General features: G+C 48.4%; 1 long non-coding RNA gene across 6 annotated transcripts in view; it reads left to right on the forward strand.

The window, feature by feature from the left end:
- Window positions 1–21,139, forward strand: part of LOC134970233 (uncharacterized) — a 307,651-nt gene that overhangs the window by 250,260 nt on the left and 36,252 nt on the right. The window contains exon 2 of one of the 6 annotated variants that reach the window (XR_010189737.1): window positions 4,796–5,043. The exons of the other annotated variants lie outside the window; for them this stretch is intronic. This is a non-coding gene — a long non-coding RNA (uncharacterized LOC134970233). The remainder of the gene's footprint in view (window positions 1–4,795; window positions 5,044–21,139) is intronic. 6 annotated transcript variants of the gene reach the window in all.

The following is a 21,139-nucleotide window of genomic DNA, read 5'->3' on the forward strand; positions in this document are numbered from 1 at the left end:
GTTTCTCATACTCACCGCCGGAGTTGGCAAACCACTTGGGTCAGGAGCATCATTGGGCACCCCCACAGGATCAAACGAGCTGGAACCGACATCCTCTGCGTTGCTAGGGGACGTAGGCATACCAGAGGCAAAAGGCATGCGGGGTCGATGTGCCGATCTAGCCGCTGTAATCTTTTTCTCTGGGCTGGTTGATGCTGTGATTGGCTGTGCTGGCAGTTGTCTAGCAGCTGTAGTCTTTTCCTCTGGACTGGGCTGTGCTGGAGTAGCTGATGTCAACAGTGGTTGTGGAACTTGACTCCGGGGAATGGCGCCAACAAACATAGTGACGATCCCACCACCCAGATCATTTCCCAGGACCACATCAGTTGGGAGACCATCCATGACGGCAACTTCTCGCAACTCTGGTCCAGCTCCCCAGTCCAGGTAGACTCTTGCCATGGGAACCGCTTTCTCTGTTCCATCTGCCAGGGTGACCTTGGCAGTGCGACCCTGCAATACTGCAGCAGGATCTATAAGGTGGGGGCTCACCACAGTGATTGAGGCCCCAGAGTCTCTTAGGCCTTCTCCCTGCAGGGGTCCCACGTGGACCGGCTGCAGGTGCCTCCACATGTTGTGTAGGGGCTGTTTGGCCATGCAGGTGACTCTCTCCGCAGAGTGCACCTGTCTCTCGCCACACTCCATCGGACTGACTGGAGGGGGAACAGTCTCTGTAGGCTCATCTCCTCTCGTCAAACAAGCGAGCCGGGCTCCAGCACTCGGATTTGGGGCACGAGTCTGGGGTGCTTTGGATGCAGGACAGTTCATCCTCAGATGTCCGATTTTCCCACAGCCGTAGCACTTCTTCTCCAGTCGTGGCACCGATGATCTCTGATCAGTTGCAGGGACGCTGCGGTGCGGTTGCTGGCCAAGAGCACCCGGGTTGGAAGATGCTTGTCTTTGGGGGTGATGAGCTGAAGAGTGGGGTCCCCTTGGTGGTGCAGTCTTTTGGAGCTGGCTGCTGGCTGGACGCTTCTGCCCCTGTGGCCGAATTGCCACATACTTGTCGGCTAATTGGGCAGCCATTTTTAAGCTGGGTGGCTCCCGATCTAGCACCCACTCCTTCACTTCTTGGGCGCACCTGCGGTAGAACTGCTCCCTGCAGATCAGGTCGATCAGTGCGTCCCATGTAGTGGCTTCCGAATCCTTCACCCACTTCACCACGTACTGCCGCAGCTGGGTGGCGAACTGCTCATGGGTGCTGCTAGGATTCTTGGGCAAGTCTCTGAACTTCTTCCTGTAAGACTCTGGAGTGATGAAGAATCGCTGGAGGGTGGCCTTCGCGACTTCGTCGTAGTTCCCACAGTCCTCCGTGGCCACTCCTCGATAGGCCTCCAAGGCCTCTCCATGCAGAGTGGGCACAAGGTGTCTCACCCACTCTGACTTGGGTAGATCGTGTAGTTTACAAGTCCTTTCAAAAACTTGCAAATGTCCATCAATGTCCCCATCACTGTCTGCAAACTTGGCAAACTGAACTCGTCCTGATCTGTGCACACCAGCTGACAACGGCTCCCGGGGTACCACGGCCTGTGGTGCCCGCTCATCACGCCACATCTGGATGATGATCAAGCGCTCTTGCTCCGTTGCCCTTTCCCCCAATTCCGCTAGCCGATCTGCTAGGCTATCCGTACTGCCCCCCCTGGGACGTTGGGATCCTGGCCCTGCTAGGGATTGATGGGAAACATTGCTGCTGTGAGAGAGGGCGGGGCTTGTGGTTCTCACCGGTTCCTTACGAAGGTCCACTGTTGGGCCGTCCTCTGCGATGCTGACGCCGTCAGTGGTTTCCACCTCCGCCCGATGGGACTCCTCCACGCTCATGAGCGCCGCCTGCATGACGCTTCTGGACGCGTTGAAAGGGATATCCACACCCTTCTCCTGGCATACGATCTCCAGATCATCCTTGGACATTCCGCTGAATTCCGCCATCTTGTGCGTTCTCCTGCGCTGCAGTTACTCCTCTCCTGAGTAACTCGGCTTCTCCAATCGGGTGATGAAAAGCCGCCTGGGAATATCCCGCCGCTATGCCAACAATTTCTGTGACAGGACGGTCCCGTACGAAAGCACTCGCCGCTTTCGCGTCCCGTTGGCTGCGCACAGAATGGAAGGTCAAGTCACACGAGACCTGACCACATAGGGGATTCCCGCTTACCGTCAGTAACCGCCGGTTACTGACTCCACCCACTGCGTTGTGGGCGGGTTTTGCTGTCACCACCAAACTCCTAACCTGCCGTGGCGTTTGGAACCACGGTTCTGCTCTGTATGTGCCGACGCACTGCCTTACCACACCTGTGTGGTGTTGACGAATCCCCACTAGCCACTTGCTAGGCCTCTACCGGTAGCTGGCGGAAGGCGGAGCTGGGAGACGTTTAGGTGCTTCCCTGGACAGCCGGAGGACGGGGCTAGGTTTGGCCTAACCCTGTTGGTCACAAGATGAAGCAGTCTTCTTGAGGCAATGATGTTTATTTGCTCAATGATAATAACCTTTAAAAAGGCTCCTCCCTATTGCTAGGGGCAACAGCATACAATCGGATGTTTCAGTAGAATAAGATGGTACAATACCCACACTCCTATGGGCCAACTGCCCTCCTTTTATCCCTCTCCAAGACCCATTACCACAGGGGGTAAGCCCGCCCTGTGGTGTACAACCAATCAATGTTTACCCATGAGCTGTGCATGCCTTGGTCACATGCACAGCTAACATTCCTTGGTCACATGCACAGCTAACATTGTTCTCTATGGACAGTGGGGAGTGGTCGGTCTCCTTTGACTATCCCATCTTGGAGGATCAGGATACGCCCCGGTGCCGTTCAGTCTAGGCTGGGGGAAGGTTTCCCTCCTAAAACTGACTTCCAGAAACCTGCCCGGGACCCAACCCACTGCCTGCAGCCTGGATTTGGGCTCCAGAGCTGGGCAGCCTGGCTCCCCGGTCCAGGTTTCTAGGCCACTACGGGTGATCTCCATGGAGCTCCAAGAAACCACTCAGCTTGTTTCATAGCTGAGCTGCTTCTCTTTCTCCCAGTGCCCCTTTGAAGTGTGAGGCTGGATGGGAAAGCATTCCGTTTTTGGGGAAAAGGTCTGGGAGAATCCATCAGCCTGCACAGCCAGGGATTCCCCCCTCCTGGGACACACACCCAAGTAAGTGCATTTACCTTTAAATACATCACATTTAAAACACTGTACATTTACCTTTAAATATACACTGAGCCTGTGCCCTGCACAGACTCTACATACTCAGGCACTGCAGTGCCTTACAACACACTGTACTTTTTATTATTTTTAACACAATGTCTTGTTTTTTTTTTAACTACTGTGCCCAGCGCTCAGCGCTGGGCTTCCCTAGCCCTGCAGCCTGGCTGCTAGGGCTCTCTCAGTGCTGGAGGTATGGGGCTGGCTTCCCCCATCCTCCAGCCTGCCTGCCTGTCACTGGGGTCCAGGGAGCTGGCTCTCCCTGTCCCCCCAGTGTGGCACTAACTCGGTGGCCTCACCGCACAGTGCGGCGCACCCCCCTGATCTGGAGCCCAGCGGCCCGGGACACTTGTCCCGGCCGCTGTGGCTCTGGCTCCTTTGCAGCGCTGAGGTGCCGGGAGCATAGCTCCCGGACCCCAGCGCTCACCATCCTGCTCACCCCCGCCGCTAGGGAGCCGGCTAGCCCGGTCCCCCATGAGCGGCGCACTGTGGTGGCCTCGCCGCGCAGGGGGCTGGCTAGCCTGGTCCCCTGTATGTGGCGCTGAGATCGGTGTCTCGCCACTGCGTCCGGCGGGGAGCCGGGCTGCGGCGCACCCCCCCTTGCCAGCCAGCAGCCCGGGACCTCCGTCCCGGCTGCCGCGGCTGGCAACCTGTGATGGGCTGAGGCGCCGGGAGCAGAGCTCCCGGCCCCCAGCGGCGGCTCTCCCTTCTCCCCGGGGCGCACACAGTTGGTGCGCCCGGGGCTGCACTGACCGCTGCCGGGAGCGGAGCTCCCGGACCCCGGCGGTCAGCGGCTCCCCTCTCCCCCGGCGCGCACACACTGCTCAGCGCGCCGGGGGGCTGTCCTTACTGCCGTGGTCTCCGGAGAGGTCCGGGACCACGGCACATCATAAAAATAACATTTTTACATATTTTAGAAACACGGCGCCTTGCGCCCACACTATGTTGAATATGGCGCCAAGCGCCCATTGTCCAGCATAATGGCGCCGGGCACTAGGGGTTAACCCCTTCAGTGCCGCGGCGGCCATTTTCCTCGTGGCTGGAGCCTCTTTGGCCACACTATGTATATGTGCTCACGGGCAATACAGCTACATATATTCCTTTAGGGCGATTTCAGCAAGGCATCCCCCACTTTTCTTATAACATTAAGGTATGATTGCCCAAGTTTAGGCGGGCATTCCTAAATAATGTAATCAAATATCGTAGGGATGGCCACTATTTTATATGCATAATCACCTAAACTGATGGCTAGTATACGTAGCCCATTCATACATGGGCTTGACAATTTGCATTCATATATGTATAACCTGGGATTATTATTTCCATAACAGTTAATCTCCAATGTCCCCCACTTAACCTTTATTTTTAGATATAGGTTCTCACTTGACGTAATGTGTATCCTGGTGGCAAATCAGGCAGTGCATTCGATTATACCAATTCGACCAATGTCTATTTTAACCACCAGACACTGTATATACACCAAGATGTTTTTATTTTATTATAACAATGCATGTGTTCTTGCTATGAATACATCGTATTTATCACTAAATGCACATATGTTATTTTTTCACAGCGCCAGAGCGGGTACCTCCGAAGCTGGATGCCAGAGGAAGTCAGGTCACCATGGAGACGCAGACGCCGAGACGGCTCAGCATAATAGTGGTCTGGTTACCTAGACAACTCTGACAACCATGGCACGGTGGTGGACCACGCCGAGAGCGCATTCACGTCATCACACTGCTAGCACGGCCGGGACGGAAGTAGCCTGTACTCCCGGTCAGCATCGTACTTCCCGCCAGCGGGTCTTCTCTCACTATAAAAGTAAAGTTTGTTTTACACCATTCACTTTTGTTTCACCTTGACAAAGGGGCGTATGCGCCCCGAAACGTTGGCCTGTCTTTGTAACACCATGTATTAAACCTCACGTTTTTCTAAAGGTAAGCTGTGTGGGAAGTCTCTGAGTGCCGATGCCTGCCAGTCTCCCTTTGTATATATATATATATATATATATATATATATAGTAACAGAAGTCTTGCTGGAATGCACTCTGCTACAAAAATTCCACCAACGACCGACTCCAGGTTTGTGCAAAAACAACAAATACCTTTTATTCAGGTAGCTCAACAACAAAGATATACATAAAACAAAGATCACTGTCTTTAGTATAAACTACCAGGGAGGTTAGGCCCTGCCTCACTCCCTCTTACTTAATAAGGAACCCTTCAGGTCCCAGCATCCTTCAGGTCCCAGCCCTCCGGATCCCACTGTCCCTAGCAGGCCTATCACCTGGACACTAACTGCCTTCAGGAGCCCTGACTCGAGAAAGACTCTGCTTTAAACCCAGCACCCAGGTGCTGGCTGATGAAGCAGCTTCTTGGGCTAAGAAGCCTATAAGACCTGGTCTGGGCCAAATGGATGGGAACCCGGTCCATCCTCACTTCCCATCCACCCCCAGGACCCTGTGTGTAGCTTACAGGTGGAAAAGTACCTCTCCTGCCACATACCCTTTCCCTCAGCTTTTCCTGGCTCAGAAAAGCGGCATGTGACATTGGCAAGGTTTCACCTTCACCAATTATTTTGGGCTGACAAATCTTTGGGACATAACTTGGGCCCATACACCTGGGTCCCAAGTTCCTCTCCCAAGTACACGTCCGAGGCCCTTTTAACTGGCCTTGGAATCTATTTCCATTAAAGGTTGGTGGCACAGACTCCACTGTGCCACCTTCCCTTTCCCTCCACTTTGGCATAGTGGCCGAAGTGGTAATTTTAATGGACAACTTCCTGTTGCCCACTAAACTTCCCCTTCTCTTCACCTTTCCACCTTTTTGGGATGTTTCCCTTATCGGGCTTGGATTTACTGGCTACTGAGGAAGTCGCTTTATTCTTGTCTGGGTGTTTGTGACACCTGACCTTAACCAACTCTGGACTGGGGAAGGTTTTTAAGTTCACTCTGGGCCTAGTAGTCACCCCGGCCCTCACTGGTCTTGGCCTATATGGACAATTCCACCTTTTATGGCCCAGCTCTTGGCACCGGTAACACCTAGTCTCTGCCCTGACTTCAATTGTTCTGAGGTCATGGTCAAACTTTGCCCCCACCCTTTCCCTCAGAGTGAGGCATTGGTCCCGAGTCTCAGAAAGTCCTTTCATTTGTTGAACTTTTAGTGCTTCCTTCAGTCTTTCCAGCTTTGGTAACATTTTCTTCATTACTGTGACTGCTTCGTCCTCCGTTCTCCCATCTTTGACACTAGTCACTGTCTCCTGCTGTTCTATGTTCGGCACATACCCCATTTTGAGTCTCTTGTCCAGGTCTCTTTTTCGACTCCGTAGTTTAGGAATCTCCTTCACTGTTTCTTTTAGCTGGCTGTTACTTAGGGCCAGCTTTTGGAACTCTCCCCTCAAGTTTTCCAGCTCTCGTGTCTCATATAGAGAACTCTCCCTGGGTAGAGCAACCTCAGAAATGGGACTCTGCACCGATTCCTCTGAGACAGGTTCTTGCTCCTTTATGAGAAAAAACAGAAGACTGCTTCTACAGCGCCTCAATTGCAGGAGGCTAATAATCAAATTACCCTGATACATGCGCGGCTGAAAAACACTATGTGGGTGTTTGGTTGGAGAATATAGAAACAGACAAAATCAGCTGCGCAAAGTATCAGGGAAAGGACAGTACAATTTTAGGAGAACCAATGTATGTATATAAATTGATTTATTAATGAAAAAGCATAAAATAGCAGTAAAAGATGACATAAAATTGTTGGATATAAAAAGGCACACCTTGACTAAGTTTATCCGTTTAAACAGACACCAAATTGTGTCGGTTCTCTATATGGAAGTCCACAAAAGGAAATAAAGTCCAGCTGTTTGTTGGAAAGCAATAGATGGTAATAGCCGTAATGTTAATACTGGAAGTGAATGATCAGTGCAGTAGACATCCCATAATAATAAATTGGGGGAGTGATCCAGTGTTATTTATTGTTCAATTACCTCTCCTTAGGTGGGCTGGTCCAAAGCCGAGCGTCCTCGGCGATGTGTCCTGCAATGCCCACTGTGCGAATGCCGCAGGGGAGAGGGAGCCGTGGATTCACTGTAAAGTGTATGCCGTGTGCTGGTTTATCCGGCTGACGGGGAGCCGTATGTTGATACGGGCGGCTCGCCTCCTGTCTGCACACCTGCCGAGGTATCCGATTTGAAAGCATTAGCGGGTTTGTTCTCCCCGCAAGCCGTCCTTCATCTCCACAGAGATCCCAGAATAGCCGCGGATCTGAATTCTCGAGCCGCCCGTATCAACATACGGCTCCCCGTCAGCCGGATAAACCAGCACACGGCATACACTTTACAGTGAATCCACGGCTCCCTCTCCCCTGCGGCATTCGCACAGTGGGCATTGCAGGACACATCGCCGAGGACGCTCGGCTTTGGACCAGCCCACCTAAGGAGAGGTAATTGAACAATAAATAACACTGGATCACTCCCCCAATTTATTATTATGGGATGTCTACTGCACTGATCATTCACTTCCAGTATTAACATTACGGCTATTACCATCTATTGCTTTCCAACAAACAGCTGGACTTTATTTCCTTTTGTGGACTTCCATATAGAGAACCGACACAATTTGGTGTCTGTTTAAACGGATAAACTTAGTCAAGGTGTGCCTTTTTATATCAGACAATTTTATGTCATCTTTTACTGCTATTTTATGCTTTTTCATTAATAAATCAATTTATATACATACATCGGTTCTCCTAAAATTGTACTGTCCTTTCCCTGATACTTTGCGCAGCTGATTTTGTCTGTTTCTTGCTCCTTTATGAACTGTCCCAGTTCAGCAATTGGATCTTGAACCTCTCGTGGTGTATCATGTCGGGGTGCAACAACCCCAAGATCGAAATCTTGCACTTTATCCTCCTCATACACGAGTGGAACTCCTTCAGAAGCAGGTTCCTGGTTGACTTCGGAAGTAGACTCCTGTATTGCAACTAGCTTAGCCCTGACTAGCTCACATGTCTCACCTCCAAAAGGTACGGTCTTTGTCTGTGATTCATCAGAGAAAGTCTCACATGTGCACTGGATGTCCAGAACCGGGGGCTTCTGAACCTGTGATGTCCCATCAGGGATTAACTTCTGAACGTACATTGCGTCAACAGGAGAAGAATCCTGGGTTTCCAAGACCTCAACAGAAGCAATCTCCAGCTCAGATAAGACTTCCTGTTCTAGGATGGGCTGTTGAGTAGTTATCAAATTGCCATCTATCCAGGTATATTCTTGGGGTTCATCATTCTGCCACAGATCCAGCAGATTAGAGGATTCTTGTTTTGGAGGTGGATGATCACTTGACATCAAGTCAACCTCTCTCAGCTCCATTAACGTTTCCTCCTCACTCCCTGTCAACTGAGGAGCAGCCGGGAATCCCACATCCTCATCTCGTGTCTCCATAAACACATCTTCTGTGAGCCCCTGTGGCTGCCATGCTCCATCTTGAACAGGTTCCACTGAACTCAGGGCTTTGTTCCACTCTTCACCCAAGCTACTACGACATACTTTTTCCGGAGAATGAGGGGGTCCTGCTTCGGAGGAACTTCTCACTGCCGTCCTAGGGGTTAACAACTAACACTGCCATCTGATGTGGCTCTCTCTTGCTGCTTGAAAAATTCCCGTGGATTTTCTGTGCGCTGGCAATAATGGCTGCAGCTTCCTCCATGCTCTGGAATGGCAATACCAACTGAATGGACATTAGTGCCTGTAAATGCTCTACCTCTGAGGAAGGGCCCTCATTTCCACTTTCCAGGCAGATGGCCTTACTAGTGGCATAGCAAGGAGCCTTCCGGGCCTTAGGCACTGGCAGCTCTGGCTCAACTTTCCTGTTCCTTCTGGCTGGAACAGGGAATCCAGTATAGCCGGGTTCCAAGACAGTATGGTACCATTCTTCCGCAGCCTGCACCACCGTTGGCATAATTTCCCCGAAGATGGCATCTTCACTTCGGCTGATAATGTCTCTGACCCAACCTTCAGCATAACGTCTTCAGCAATTGGTGTAGCTACGCCTGTGTCTGAACTGAAACTAGGCATAGCCAATGGTTTTAGCTTAGAAACCTCCTCCTGAAGCTCCGCCAAGTCTTGCGACAAAGCTATATTGGCCAGCACCAAACTCCCATATCGTGTCTGGTCACAGGAGATTTCCTCTAATCGTCCTTGGCTATGTACTACAAAGTTTTCAGATCTGGGTTTAGCCTTTGCCAAGGTTTTCTGCAACTCTGACACCTGGCCTGAGAGCTTGGCAATCTCTTCTCTACTCCTTCCCAATTTGGTCAGAGAGTCAGACAAAAGAGATTCCATCTCCTCCAGCTTTTGCGTTAAGGTGTTCACCTGCTCTTGAAGGAAATCAAATTTTTCCTTAAGCTCTTCTAGCTCCTGGTCCTTTAGTTGGACATGGCTTTCAAGGTCACTTATCGTGTGACACCAAAAAAAAGGTTCCATGCTAAAATCTTCCCCAAGATTTGGATCACTCCCCAATAAGCTCTCCACTTCACTCTCCAACTGTGGGGCTTTAATAGGGTCACATAAGTTCCTGACCTGAGGTGTTAGAGCTGTCACCCCTTGTGTTTTTTTTAGCATGAATTCTCTTTTTGTTACCCATTTGAAGAGACACTTCAGAGTATGCTGTATATCTGAAAATCTTTATTCACCCTGTTACCTTTGAAAACTGTAAGTGAAAGGGAAAATAAAAATTCCTTTTTTCTTTTTAGCACAGATTAAGCTTTTAACAAAGCACTGAAAGGTAGCATGTACATAGTGGTCCCAAGTACCTTACACTGGTAGCGCAAATAAATAACTTCTCCCTTCAGGCTCTTAAAGCTAGAACTCAGGGATTGCTGGGACACATAGTGCCACAAAATTTCTCTATTTAAATAGAACCACATTTATAAAAGGTTTCAACTTTGCTTGATTGGTCTTAATGAGCTAATTAACAGGGACACCAGACTCCCATTACCAGATTTTGCAGGCACAGGTAAAAATAAGCTTGGAAAAGAAATTCAGTCATAAATTATCAGCTGCTTGCAACCCCTTAGAACAAATCAGCACAGCTACTTTCAATGAATGGTGCAGAGCATATAAGACAGAACAGGCCATGCACCCTGTTTAACCTCTTTGCTGCCAATGCAAACCTTTGCACCAAAATCAAACACATTCAGTTTAAACAAAAGATATCATTATTTTTACCCCGTGGGGTTGGTCTTAACCACTACTCACGACACCCTTGGTCTGGTACTGATGCCCACGAGTTCAGCTTTGTCTGGAGTTCGCTGGTATGTGTACCGCTACCTTGCGGCTGTTGGGTCCTCTGCCACGTGTGACACGACTAGCAGAAGGGTCCCTGTTCAGGCGCCACTTGTAACAGGAGTCTTGCTAGAATGCACTCTGCTACAAAAATTCCACCAACGACCGACTCCAGGCTTGTGCAAAAACAACAAATACCTTTTATTCAGGTAGCTCAAAAACAGAGATATACATAAAACAAAGATCACTGTCTTTAGTGTAAACTACCAGGGAGGTTAGACCCTGCCTCACTCCCTCTTACTTAATAAGGAACCCTTCAGGTCCCGGTATCCTGACACAAGTGGCTCAGCCCTCCGGATCCCACTGTCCCTAGCAGGCCTATCACCTGACTCATGGGAGAGACTCTGCTTTAAACCCAGCACCCAGGTGCTGGCGGATGAAGCAGCTTCTTGGGCTAAGAAGCCTATAAGACCTGGTCTGGGCCAAATGGATGGGAACCCGGTCCATCCACACTTCCCATCCACCCCCAGGACCCTGTGTGTAGCTTACAGGTGGCAAAGTACCTCTCCTGCCACAATATACATATATATATATATATATATATATATATTCTGAAATAAATACGGACAGAGGGTGCGCTCCAGAACCAGCCCTAACCAATATGATGCCCTAGGCAAGATTTTGTCTGGTGCCCCCTAGCACCGCCACTGTTTCCACCTCTGACCCTGCAGCCCTTTCCCAGCACCATCACCCCTCACCCATAGCAGTCCTCATTTTGGTGCTCCTAATCACTATATTTTAAATAGGAACAGTGGGCACAAAAGCGACGTGTTCTTGCTGGGAAGGGGCATGGCCACACAACAGTACTCCCAATTCAAAATATACCACACAGTAGTGCAACTTTATTCACATTATATCATGCAATAGTGTCCCTTATTCACATTAGACCACACAGCTTTGCTAATGTCAAAAGCAGTTTCTGCTGATTAAAATGCAGCATGCCTATATTCTGTGTGTGACTGCGGCTGTATCTGCATACGAAATGCTACATTACAGTGATTTCCAGGAATACACTGTAATGTAGCATTTCATATGCAGATACAGCTGCAGTCGCACACAGAATATAGGCATGCTGCATATAATTTGAATCAGCAGAAGCTCCTTGTGCCCCTAGGAATTCCAAATTCCCTAGGCATTTGCCTAGTTTGCCTATGCCTAGGACCGGCTCTGGTACGCTCCATAGTGCATAGGCCCCTACGCATTTCGTCACAAAGTCCATGTAACGAAATGCGTAGTGGCGTGGCCTAGCTTATCGATGGTGTGACGTGGAGTATCCTGTGGTGTATGCTGAGTAGGCGATCTGTGCCATGTATGACATATGTGAGCTGTTATAACAAGCGGTGGCCTGACCTCCAGCGTTGACACGTTATTTATGACCTGTTTTTACTTGCACTATGGAGCGCACCCTCTGTCCGTATTAATTTCAGAATTTATGACCCAGTAATTAGATTTGGGAAGCTTGGAGCAGAGAAGCTGACCAAAAGAAAGTGGTGTGAGTGCTACTAGACCCTGATGTCACATCAAGATCATACATACCTCACTTTCTTTCTAGGTCACTAAGCTATCCAATAGTGGAAAACACTAGAACGAACAGACAAAAAGTCCGATTTTTTTTTTTTACTCCGTCTCCATAGTCCATTAGTTCATAAATAGTCCCTAGAAGTATAGTTCTTAAAAAACATTGCTATATACAGGTTGGTTGTAAATATAATGTTTCATGCGCTTTGTGTTACTAAAGCTGCTCAAATAAAATAATGGAAATTGATAAACAGTAATGAGCGCTTAGAAAAGTTATGTGGCACCTGTAAAAAAGTTTTTTTATTAGCATATGTTTACAGCTCTTTTTAGGAGCTTTGTTGCGGTATGGCACAGTCCATGAGAGATCTAACTATCCCTACCTCACTCCCAGTCCACGGGATTCCTCAGCCTGATGGTAAAAGTCGCTGTCCGTGGCTTAGATGTTCTTCTCCTCCACCGCTGCGTCCAGCGGAGAGGCGGAGTGTGGCGGGGTTTAGCGGGTGACGTCACTCGGCGGCGTCCGATCTCTCCGGCGGCAGAATGTCCTTGTAATACCGCTATCCACCAACGCGTTTCGTGCTGTACCTAGCACTTCTTCAAGGTTGGATATGTGGTTAAAATGGGTACTTTTTATACCTAAAACTTTATTGATCCAATAAAACGGAAAACATGTCACTTCCGGTCATTTCCGGTCCGGAAGTGATGTAAAATATGCGGGAACCGCATGGTTTAAAATACCACATTAATCTTAATGGGCAAAAGATTGGATTTTCCAAAAATCTAAAATAGATATATACAGGTGCCACTCTGATTTATTTATGTGGGTGTCAATTATGAAGGAATATAAATGTGAAAATGTATATTTATGAAAAATATTATTTATAAAAGTATTTCTAAAAATGTATAAAAATGTTTATAAAAAGACATTGAGCTCGATGTCTATATTATGTCCTTTCGGGTGCAGTGTTTTTAACTCGAATATCCATCTGCTTTCGTTTTTCTTCAGTGTTGTAGTGATATCTCCACCTCTCCAATCTTTTTTTATTTTTTTAATCGGCAGAAATGTTAGCCCCATTGGATTTTTATCATGTTTCTCCAAGAAATGATTTGATAAACTATGCGTTTTTAACCCTTTTGTTACGTTATAAATGTGTTCGGAAAACCTGATTTTGGCCTTTCTTTTTGTTTGACCTACATATTGGTATCCACAGGGACAGGTTGCTATGTAGATCACGCCCTCTGTTTCACATGTAAGATGATCTTTAATTGTATATGTCTTCTTTGTCGTATAGGATGTAAATTCAGTCACCGGTTTAGTTGATTTTTCTTTTTCATTTTTACATGCTTTACATTGTAGACATCTAAAGTATCCTTTAGTATTCGTCCCGTGTAGAGAATTTTCATTCTTCAGAAAACTGGAGACAGTCAATTGCTTAATGTTCTTTGCCTTTCGGTATACTACTTGAGGTTTTTTCGGAAGTATAGGTTGCAGTATTTCATCTAGTAGTAGAATGTGCCAATGTGATCTTACCATATTTTCAACCAAATTGATGTTGCTAGTGAATTGTGTGATGAAGGGGACTGAGTAGTTCAGATTTTTGTTCTTTTCTCTATATCTCAAGAGTTCTTTCCTCTCCATTTGTTCTGTCTTGGCTATTTCTTGCTCTAAATTTTCCCGTTGGTATCCTTTTTCCACAAATTTGGACATCATTTCTTGGCTTTAAATATTTATGGAGAGGAAAGAACTCTTGAGATATAGAGAAAAGAACAAAAATCTGAACTACTCAGTCCCCTTCATCACACAATTCACTAGCAACATCAATTTGGTTGAAAATATGGTAAGATCACATTGGCACATTCTACTACTAGATGAAATACTGCAACCTATACTTCCGAAAAAACCTCAAGTAGTATACCGAAAGGCAAAGAACATTAAGCAATTGACTGTCTCCAGTTTTCTGAAGAATGAAAATTCTCTACACGGGACGAATACTAAAGGATACTTTAGATGTCTACAATGTAAAGCATGTAAAAATGAAAAAGAAAAATCAACTAAACCGGTGACTGAATTTACATCCTATACGACAAAGAAGACATATACAATTAAAGATCATCTTACATGTGAAACAGAGGGCGTGATCTACATAGCAACCTGTCCCTGTGGATACCAATATGTAGGTCAAACAAAAAGAAAGGCCAAAATCAGGTTTTCCGAACACATTTATAACGTAACAAAAGGGTTAAAAACGCATAGTTTATCAAATCATTTCTTGGAGAAACATGATAAAAATCCAATGGGGCTAACATTTCTGCCGATTCAAAAAATAAAAAAAGATTGGAGAGGTGGAGATATCACTACAACACTGAAGAAAAACGAAAGCAGATGGATATTCGAGTTAAAAACACTGCACCCGAAAGGACATAATATAGACATCGAGCTCAATGTCTTTTTATAAACATTTTTATACATTTTTAGAAATACTTTTATAAATAATATTTTTCATAAATATACATTTTCACATTTATATTCCTTCATAATTGACACCCACATAAATAAATCAGAGTGGCACCTGTATATATCTATTTTAGATTTTTGGAAAATCCAATCTTTTGCCCATTAAGATTAATGTGGTATTTTAAACCATGCGGTTCCCGCATATTTTACATCACTTCCGGACCGGAAATGACCGGAAGTGACATGTTTTCCGTTTTATTGGATCAATAAAGTTTTAGGTATAAAAAGTACCCATTTTAACCACATATCCAACCTTGAAGAAGTGCTAGGTACAGCACGAAACGCGTTGGTGGATAGCGGTATTACAAGGACATTCTGCCGCTGGAGAGATCGGACGCCGCCGAGTGACGTCACCCGCTAAACCCCGCCACACTCCGCCTCTCCGCTGGACGCAGCGGTGGAGGAGAAGAACATCTAAGCCACGGACAGCGACTTTTACCATCAGGCTGAGGAATCCCGTGGACTGGGAGTGAGGTAGGGATAGTTAGATCTCTCATGGACTGTGCCATACCGCAACAAAGCTCCTAAAAAGAGCTGTAAACATATGCTAATAAAAAAACTTTTTTACAGGTGCCACATAACTTTTCTAAGCGCTCATTACTGTTTATCAATATACAAGTTGGTATTGAAATGCTGGCGGTTGGGCTGGCGGCGGTCAGAATACCAACCGCAGCATCCTGATGATCAGAATCCCGACAAGGGATGCCGGTCACATAATTAGTGCCTAAACCTAACCCCCCCTCCCCCCCTTCCTGCAGCCTAAACCTAACTATCCCCCCTGCTGCCTAACATCTCCCACCCCTGAAGCCTATCCCTGTCTGGGGGTGCCTAAACCTAACTCCCCCCCCCCCCCCCCCTTCCTGCAGCCTAAACCTAACTATCCCCCCTGCTGCCTAACCCTCCCACCCCTGAAGCCTATCCCTGCCTGGGGGTGCCTAAACCTAACTCCTCTCCTCCCATTCCTGCAGCCTAAATCTATCCCCCCGGCAGCCTAATCCTCCCTCCGCAGCCTGAACCTAAACACCCCCCGTGTGGCTTACCTTTCCGGCGGCCTGGTGTATGCTCGTGCGGGATCCTGGTGGACAGGTTTCCGGTGCTGGGCTGGTGACCTTATTCGGGATGCCGGTGTCTGCATTCGGAGTAGTGTCGGGTTTCCGGCGTCGGTATTCTGACTGCCAGGATCCCTACCGCCGAGATACTGACTGGATCCCCTATAGACAGACATAACAGTGTGTGTGTGTGTATATATATATATATATATATATATATATACTGCTCAAAAAAATAAAGGGAACACTAAAATAACACATCCTAGATCTGAATGAATGAAGTATTCTTATTAAATTTTTGTTCTTTACATAGTTGAATGTGCTGACAACAAAATCACACAAAAATTATCAATGGAAATCAAATTTATTAACCCATGGAGGTCTGGATTTGGAGTCACACTCAAAATTAAAGTGGAAAAACACACTACAGGCTGATCCAACTTTGATGTCCTTAAAACAAGTCAAAATGAGGCTCAGTAGTGTGTGTGGCCTCCACGTGCCTGTATGATCTCCCTACAACGCCTGGGCATGCTCCTGATGAGGTGGCGGATGGTCTCCTGAGGGATCTCCTCCCAGACCTGGACTAAAGCATCCACCAACTCCTGGATAGTCTGTGGTGCAACGTGGCATCGGTGGATGGAGCGAGACATGATGTCCCAGATGTGCTCAATTGGATTCAGGTCTGGGGAACGGGCAGGCCAGTCCATAGCATCAATGCCTTCGTCTTGCAGGAACTGCTGACACACTCCAGCCACATGAGGTCTAGCATTGTTTTGCATTAGGAGGAACCCAGGGCCAACCGCACCAGCATATGGTCTCACAAGGGGTCTGAGGATCTCATCTCGGTACCAGATCAGGCTACCTCTGGCGAGCACATGGAGGGCTGTGCGGCCCCCCAAAGAAATGCCACCCCACACCATTACTGACCCACTGCCAAACCGGTCATGCTGGAGGATGTTGCAGGCAGCAGAACGTTCTCCTTGGCGTCTCCAGACTCTGTCACGTCTGTCACATGTGCTCAGTGAGAACCTGTTTTCATCTGTGAAGAGCACAGGGCGCCAGTGGCGAATTTGCCAATCTTGGTGTTCTCTGGCAAATGACAAACGTCCTGCACGGTGTTGGGCTGTAAGCACAACCCCCACCTGTGGACGTCGGGCCCTCATACCACCCTCATGGAGTCTGTTTCTGATCGTTTGAGTAGACACATGCACATTTGTGGCTTGCTGGAGGTCATTTTGCAGGGCTCTGGCAGTGCTCCTCCTGTTCCTCCTTGCACAAAGGCGGAGGTAGCGGTCCTGCTGCTGAGTTGTTGCCCTCCTACGGCCTCCTCCACGTCTCCTGATGTACTGGCCTGTTTCCTGGTAGCGCCTCCATGCTCTGGACACTACGCTGACAGACACAGCAAACCTTCTTGCCACAGCTCGCATTGATGTGCCATCCTGGATGAGCTGCACTACCTGAGCCACTTGTGTGGGTTGTAGGGAGGTCATACAGGCACGTGGAGGCCACAGACACTACTGAGCCTCATTTTGACTTGTTTTAAGGACATTACATCAAAGTTGGATCAGCCTGTAGTGTGTTTTTCCACTTTAATTTTGAGTGTGACTCCAAATCCAGACCTCCATGGGTTAATAAATTTGATTTCCATTGATCATTTTTGTGTGATTTCTCTGACGTCCTAGTGGATGCTGGGGACTCCGTAAGGACCATGGGGAATAGCGGCTCCGCAGGAGACTGGGCACAAAAGTAAAGCTTTAGAACTACCTGGTGTGCACTGGCTCCTCCCCCTATGACCCTCCTCCAAGCCTCAGTTAGATTTTTGTGCCCGAACGAGATGGGTGCACACTAGGTGGCTCTCCTGAGCTGCTTAGTGAAAAGTTTAGTTTTAGGTTTTTTATGCTCAGTGAGACCTGCTGGCAACAGGCTCACTGCATCGAGGGACTAAGGGGAGAAGAAGCGAACTCACCTGCGTGCAGAGTGGATTGGGCTTCTTAGGCTACTGGACATTAGCTCCAGAGGGACCGATCACAGGCCCAGCCATGGATAGGTCCCAGAGCCGCGCCGCCGGCCCCCTTACAGAGCCAGAAGACAGAAGAGGTCCGGAAAATCGGCGGCAGAAGACGTCCTGTCTTCAACAAGGTAGCGCACAGCACTGCAGCTGTGCGCCATTGCTCTCAGCACACTTCACACTCCGGTCACTGAGGATGCAGGGCGCTGGGGGGGGGGCGCCCTGAGACGCAATAAAAACACCTTGGATGGCAAAAAATGCATCACATATAGCTCCTGGGCTATATGGATGAATTTAACCCCTGCCAGAATACACAGAAAAACGGGAGATAAGGCCGCCGAGAAGGGGGCGGAGCCTATCTCCTCAGCACACTGGCGCCATTTTCCCTCACAGCTCCGTTGGAGGGAAGCTCCCTGGCTCTCCCCTGCAGTCACTACACTACAGAAAGGGTTAAAAAAGAGAGGGGGGCACTAATTACGCGCAGTATTAAAAATACAGCAGCTATAAGGGGAAAAACACTTATATAAGGTTATCCCTGTATATATATAGCGCTCTGGTGTGTGCTGGCAAACTCTCCCTCTGTCTCCCCAAAGGGCTAGTGGGGTCCTGTCCTCTATCAGAGCATTCCCTGTGTGTGTGCTGTGTGTCGGTACGTTTGTGTCGACATGTATGAGGAGAAAAATGATGTGGAGACGGAGCAGATTGCCTGTAATAGTGATGTCACCCCCTAGGGGGTCGACACCTGAGTGGATGAACTGTTGGAAGGAATTACGTGACAGTGTCAGCTCTGTATAAAAGACAGTGGTTGACATGAGACAGCCGGCTACTCAGCTTGTGCCTGTCCAGACGTCTCATAGGCCGTCAGGGGCTCTAAAGCGCCCGTTACCTCAGATGGCAGATATAGACGCCGACACGGATACTGACTCCAGTGTCGACGGTGAAGAGACAAATGTGACTTCCAGTAGGGCCACACGTTACATGATTGAGGCAATGAAAAATGTTTTACACATTTCTGATAATACGAGTACCACCAAAAAGGGGTATTATGTTCGGTGAGGAAAAACTACCTGTAGTTTTCCTGAATCTGAGAATTTAAATGAGGTGTGTGATGATGCGTGGGTTTCCCCCGATAACAACTGATAATTTCTAAAATGTTATTGGCATTATATCCTTTCCCGCCAGAGGTTAGGGTGCGTTGGGAAACACCCCCTAGGGTGGATAAAGCGCTCACACGCTTGTAAGAACAAGGGCTCTACCCTCTCCTGAGATGGCCGCCCTTAAGGATCCTGCTGATAGAAAGCAGGAGGGTATCCTAAAATGTATTTACACACATACTGGTGTTATACTGCGACCAGCAATCGCCTCAGCCTGGATGTGCAGTGCTGGGTTGGCGTGGTCGGATTCCCTGACTGAAAATATTGGTACCCTAGATAGGGACAGTATATTATTGCCTATAGAGCATTTAAAAGATGCATTTCTATATATGCGTGATGCACAGCGGAATATTTGCCGACTGGCATCAAGTCTAAGTGCGTTGTCCATTTCTGCCAGTAGAGGGTTATGGACACGACAGTGGTCAGGTGATGCGGATTCCAAAGAGGGAGAGGAAAAAGGCTGCAGAAATCAGCCAGTTCCCAGGAACAGAAGCCCTCTCCCGCCTCTGCCAAGCCCTCAGTATGACGCTGGGGCTTTACAAGCAGAATCAGGCACGGTGGGGGCCCGTCTCAATGAATTTCAGCGCGCAGTGGGCTCACTCGCAAGTAGACCCCTGGATCCTTCAGGTGATATCTCAGGGGTACAAATTGGAATTCGAGACGTCTCCCCCTCGCCGTTTCCTAAAGTCGGCTTTACCGATGTCTCCTTCTGACAGGGAGGCAGTTTTGGAAGCCATTCACAAGCTGTATTCCCAGCAGGTGATAATCAAGGTACCCCTCCTGCAACAGGGAACGGGGTATTATTCCACACTGTTGTGGTACCGAAGCCGGACGGCTCGGTGAGACCGATTCTAAATCTAAAATCTTGAACACTTACATACGGAGGTTCAAATTCAAGATTGAGTCACTCAGAGCAGTGATTGCGAACCTGGAAGAAGGGGACTACATGATGTCTCGGGACATCAAGGATGCTTACCTTCATGTCCCAATTTACCCTTCTCACCAAGGGTACCTCAGGTTTATGGTACAGAACTGTCACTATCAGTTTCAGACGCTGCCGTATGGATGGTCCACGGCACCCTGGGTCTTTACCAAGGTAATGGCCGAAATGATGATACTCCTTCGAAGGAAGGGAATTTTAGTTATCCCTTACTTGGACGATTCCCTGATAAGGGTAAGATCCAGGGAACAGTTGGAGGTCGGTGTAGCACTATCTCAGGTAGTGTTGCGGCAGCACGATTGGATTCTCAATATTCCAAAATCGCAGCTGATTCCGACGACTCGTCTTCTGTTCCTAGGGATGATCCTGGACACAGTCCAGAAAAAAGGTGTTTCTCCCGGAGGAGAAAGTCAGGGAGTTATCCGAGCTAGTCGGGAACCTCCTATAACCGAGCCAAGTCTCAGTACATCAATGAAATGGTTCTGGGAAAAATGGTGGCTTCCTACGAAGCAATCCCATTCGGCAGATTCCACGCAAGAACTTTCCAGTGGGACCTGCTGGACAAATGGTCCGGGGCGCATCTTCAGATGCATCAGCGGATAACCCTGTCACCAAGCACAAGGGTGTCTCTCCTGTGGTGGTTGCAGAGTGCTCATCTTCTAGAAGGCCGCACATTCAGGACTGGGTCCTGGTGACCACGGATGCCAGCCTGCGAGGCTGGGGAGCAGTCACACAGGGAAGGAATTTCCAGAGCTTATGGTCAAGCCTGGAGACATCACTTCACATAAATATCCTGAAGCTAAGGGCCATTTACAATGCTCTAAGCTCAGCAAGACCTCTGCTTCAAGGTCACCCGGAGTTGATCCATTCGGACAACATCACGGCAGTCACCCACGTAAACAGACAGGGTGACACAAGAAGCAGGAGGGCAATGGCAGAAGCTGCAAGGATTCTTCGCTGGGCGGAAAATCATGTGATAGCACTGTCAGCAGTATTCATTCCGGGAGTGGACAACTGGGAAGCAGACTTCCTCAGCAGACACGACCTCCACCCGGGAGAGTGGGGACTTCACCCAGAAGTCTTCCACATGTTTATAAAACTCGACAAGTATTGCGCCAGGTCAAGGGACCCTCAGGCAATAGCTGTAGACGCTCTGGTAACACAGTGGTTGTACCAGTCAGTGTATGTGTTCCCTCCTCTGCCTCTCATACCCAAGGTACTGAGAATTATAAGATGGAGAGGAGTAGGCACTATATTCGTGGCTCCGGATTGGCCAAGAAGGACTTGGTAACCGGAACTTCAAGAGATGCTCACGGAGGATCCGTGGCCTCTACCTCTAAGAAGGGACCTGCTCCAGCAAGGACCCTGTCTGTTCCAAGACTTACCGCGGCTGCGTTT

This window comes from Pseudophryne corroboree, chromosome 11 (assembly GCF_028390025.1).
Source record: "Pseudophryne corroboree isolate aPseCor3 chromosome 11, aPseCor3.hap2, whole genome shotgun sequence".
Lineage (NCBI taxonomy): Eukaryota > Metazoa > Chordata > Amphibia > Anura > Myobatrachidae > Pseudophryne > Pseudophryne corroboree.